Raw genomic sequence first — 4,876 nt, forward strand, 5'->3', positions numbered from 1 at the left:
CGTTTTGTTTTGGATACATTTAAACGCTCCTTTCGCACCCTGAGCAACAATCACAACCCAAGACCAAGAAGCCATCTATGAGCAGTGGCAAACTATCACCCAACTGCAGGAAGGATCGACTGAAAAGCGCTCATATTTTTTTCACATCAATATAGGAAGGGCAGTAAAAAACACACGCGAGAAAGATACACTGAAAAGGCGTCATATCAAAAACGAGAAGAAGAGCGTGTGAGTGGTCTAAAGACGTGGGGCTTGCAGGATTAAGCCACTCCAAAGATCACACGCAGTCTTGGTTGGACAGGGGCATGCAAACAAATTATGTAATAGTTGTTCCAAGCCCTCGAGGTCTGTGAGTGCCTCATTTGGGAGGGGAGGAATTCACCTGTGTGTGATTCTGACCCATTGTGTGCAGGTGAAAAAATACGGATCCAAGAACGGGAGGAGGGATAAACCTGCTCCAAGGGATTCCTATATAGCTCAGTGCGGAGGGATGAACCACTACACGAGAGATCCAAGGGATTCCTATACAGCTGGGCGGGGAGGGGTGGACCTGTACATTGGAGATCTGGTATAGTCCTATGGGATTCTTCAGGGAAGGATGAATATGGGAGAGACAAGGGATTCTTATACAGCTGGGCGGGCAGGGATAAGAGATCTTATGTTCATATAGTGCTCAGTGGAGAAGGATGAACGTGGGAGATCTGTGGGTTTCCTATACAGCTCGGTGGGCTGGGATGTACCTGTACATGGGAGATCTGCTATTTTCCTATTGGGCTCTGCAGGGAAGGATGGACATGGGTGATCCGTGGGATTCCGATACAGCTGGGAAGGGAGGGACGAACCTGTACATTGGAGATCTTATATTCCTATAGGGCTCTGCAGGGAGGATGAACATGGGAGATCCAAGGTATTCCTATCCACTTGGCAGGGAGAGTTGGACCTGTACATGAGAGATCTGTTATATTCATATAGGGGTCTGCAGGGAAGGATGGACATGGGTGATCCGTGGGATTCATATACGGGTGGGCAGGGAGGGATGGACCTGTACATGGGAGATGTGAAATATTCCTATGGGATTCTTCAGGGAAGGATGAATATGGGAGCGCCAAGGGATTCCTACACGGGTGGGCAGGGAGGGATGGACCTGTACATGGGAGATGTGTTATATTCCTATTCTGCAGGGAAGGATGGACGTGGGTGATCCGTGGGATTCCGATACAGCTGGGCATGGAGGGATGAACCTGTACATGGGAGATCTGGTATATTCCTATAGGGCTCTTCAGGGAAGGATGAATATGGGAGATCAAAGGGATTCCTAAGCAGCTGGGTGGGGAGGGGTGGGCCTGTACATGGGAGATCTATATATTCCTATAGGGCTCTTCAGGGAAGGATGAATATGGGCGATCCAAGGGATTCCTATGCAGGTGGGCGGGGAGGGATGGACATGCACATGAGAGATCTGTATATTCCTCTTCAGGGAAGGATGAATATGGGAGATCCAAGGGATCCCTTCACAGCTGGGTGGGGAGGGATGGACCTTTACAGGGGAGATCTGGTATATTCCTATAGGGCTCTTCAGGGAAGGATGAATATGGGAGATCCAAGGGATCCCTTCACAGCTGGGTGGGGAGGGATGGACCTTTACATGGGAGATCTGGCATATTCCTATAGGGCTCTTCAGGGAAGCCTGAAAATGGGAGACCCAAGGGATTCCTATGCAGCTGAGCGGGGAGGGGTGAACCTGTACATGGGGGATCTGTTATATTCCTAAAGGTCTCTGCTGGGAAGGATGAACATTGGGGATCTGTGAGATCCATGTAGGGCTCAGTGGGAAGTGAGGAATATGTTCAATCCTATGTGTGCTATTCCTATACGGCTGTGCTCGGAGGGATGAGCAGACACATAGATGTGAGGGATTTCTGTAGGGATGCACGGGGAGGGATGTACATGCTAATGTGTGCAAATTCCATTCAGCTCTAAATTGAGGGATGAACTTATAAACGGGAGATCTCTAGAAGAATGAACATATACATGGGAGATCTGTGGGATTCTCATGGGGGTGGGGGGAAATGATATATAGTAGATGTGGGGGATTCTTAAAGGGCTCTGCGGAGAGGGATGAACCTGCACAGGGAAGATTTATGGGGTTTGTATATTGGCTCATCGGGAAGGGATTAACCTGTTCCTGGGAGATATATGGGATGAGGCCTATATGGCTTCGCAGGGAGGGATAACCCTGCACATGGTGATCAATGGGATTCCTATACAGTTCTGCGTGGAGAGATGAGCCGATAAATGACAGATATCTGAGGTCCCTTTGCTACCTTTGCAGGGATGGAGGAAACGAAACACAGGAGATATGGGGGATTCCTCTAGGGCTCTGAGGGGAATGGTGAGCCTTTAAACTGAAGATCCTTGGCATTCCTATTGAGCACGACGGACGGGATGAACCTGGGCATTCCTATATGCAAGATTCCTATTGGGCTCCACGGGGAGGGGTGAATCGGCTCCTGTGAGATATATTGGATGATGCATATGCAGCTTTGCCGGAAGGGATGAACCTGTAATTGGGAGATTTGGGGGATTTCCATACTAGATTTGCAAGAAGGGAGGAAACGATACATGCGAGATATGAGGGATTTCTAGATGGCTTAGCTGGGAATGTTGAACCTGTACACTGGAGATCCTTGGGATTTCTATAGGGCCCTGCGCAAGGGATGAACCTGTGCATTCCTAAATATGCGATTCCTATACGGCTCTGCAGGGGGGGATGAACCTGTAGATGGGAAATCTGGGGGATTCCCACACTAGAAAACCTTCATCTGTGGGTATTGGGCTCTTGGTGGAAAAGCGTGGAATCTGCCACAACAAAAAAAAAAGGAAAGGGTCCCTGTCATGCGGATTGATACCTCTTAAGTACTAGGCCGAAGAAGAAGGCCGTTGAGGTAATGAAGGATTATCCAATGAGGAGATATAGTGAGGTCAACGTTCAGCCGCTAAACACTGGGGACAATTCCTAGCAAAACGTTTGACAGCAAAAGAAAAGTGTATTCTAAAAATGGGAAAACTCTCAACGAAGGTAGAGGAGGGTGGAGGGCAAGGCAGAGTGCATGAAGTTCTGGGGCATTTGTACCGTGTACCTATTCCCCTCTGCCGCTTACGCTGCTTTGCACGGACCAGGCAACCATTAAGGGCGCTTCAGGTATAGGCAACGAGTACATGGGGATAGAGGGCACACTTGCCCCTGTTCTCCTCAAACAATGGGGGGGCAGGAGTATTATGTTGCCCCGTGGAGTTTCTACAACCACAAACCATGAAATATAAAAGATTCAGTGACATGCTCTTCGATATCACTGGGCGAAGCAGGGCTTCTGGCTCCTCCCGTGCTGGGCTCGGACTTAATAAAGCTTAGTACACAGCTTGCAAAATTAGCAAGTGTTGCTCATTTCAAAGGGGGAAGGCTGCATCATTGTCCCCTTAGCCTTGATTGGGGAGGTGTGTGAGTGGGGGACCGGCTTAAGCGGTTTGCGGGCATGGGAGAGGTAGGGAATACTAAAGCAGAATGCTGCAGACACACCTCAGCAGGTTAGGCGACTGTTGCTGAGGGGTTATATTTAGACATGCCATGCCTGTAATGCTATGGCTTTCTTCCATTTACTGCTGCTACATGTGCTGTAAAATGTGTGCTTTGGCCCTGGAGATGGAATTTGTGCCGTCATAGCGAAAATAAAAATTTCGTTTTGGACCCTGTTGCGAAAATCAATAGTTGGCACCCAAGAGCCCATGTAAAGAAATGTGTAATCAGAGCTCTATCTCCAAGGACCGGCTCGCTGCCCTTATTCCATTGAGCTCACCACATTAGGATTGCGATGTGTAAATGCTCTGAGCAGACCCAGTCCCTTATGCTGCACTCAATGGACTTGGAGCTGTGAAAGATTCCACTCCCATCTCAGCACCTTGCTCTATGTGGGTCTGCTTCTTGGTCAATTGGTATGATTGTTGCTTTGGGTGCGATAGGGTTGCGGCTTCAAATCCTAAACTGCTGTTGTTTTATTGTGATAGAAGATTTAAATCTTGTGTTTATTTCGTATTTGGAAAGAGTCAAAAAAGAAGTGAGGGCTCGTCCGGGATTTGAACCCGGGACCTCTCGCACCCTAAGCGAGAATCATACCCCTAGACCAACGAGCCACTGCACAGCTGCTGTGCATAATTTCATAAGACTCTCAGATCCACTTTTCCACAGACTGGAGCAGTATCCTCTTATTCATGTTTCAATCGCGCAGTGCAAGATGCTAGAGATCATGGAGAGGATCAGGCAGGGAGGGGCATCGAACAGAATCAGAGTTGCTTTCAGCAAAATGACACCTCTTTTTTTCAAAACTGTGTACATAAATTAACAAAACGGGCAATGTCTTTCCACCTCTAAATTTAATAGGAGGGTGAACTGATATTAACGATCAGTTGTGATTGCAACACAAAACTCCCATTTAATATCATGCATAAATGAACAGTAAAATAGGAAGCAGTGCTGATGTGGCACGCCACAAGGCTGACTGCTCGCTCATGGCTCTGCTCACAGCTGGCTCGTTGGTCTAGGGGTATGATTCTCGCTTTGGGTGCGAGAGGTCCCGGGTTCAAATCCCGGACGAGCCCCGTTTTGTTTTGGATACATTTAAACGCTCCTTTCGCACCCTGAGCAACAATCACAACCCAAGACCAAGAAGCCATCTATGAGCAGTGGCAAACTATCACCCAACTGCAGGAAGGATCGACTGAAAAGCGCTCATATTTTTTTCACATCAATAGAGGAAGGGCAGTAAAAAACACACGCGAGAAAGATACACTGAAAAGGCGTCATATCAAAAACAAGAAGAAG

At 48.1% G+C, this 4,876-nt stretch overlaps 1 non-coding gene across 1 annotated transcript; it reads left to right on the forward strand.

Annotated features, from left to right (window-relative positions):
* The first annotated feature begins 4,581 nt into the window (after positions 1–4,581).
* Positions 4,582–4,653, forward strand: TRNAP-UGG (transfer RNA proline (anticodon UGG)). Its single transcript has one exon. It is a non-coding gene; the product is annotated as a tRNA-Pro (tRNA).
* The last annotated feature ends 223 nt before the right edge of the window (positions 4,654–4,876 follow it).

This window comes from Ambystoma mexicanum, chromosome 12 (genome assembly GCF_040938575.1).
Source record: "Ambystoma mexicanum isolate Mex_15411 chromosome 12, UKY_AmexF1_1, whole genome shotgun sequence".
In the NCBI taxonomy this organism is placed as follows: Eukaryota; Metazoa; Chordata; class Amphibia; order Caudata; family Ambystomatidae; genus Ambystoma; species Ambystoma mexicanum.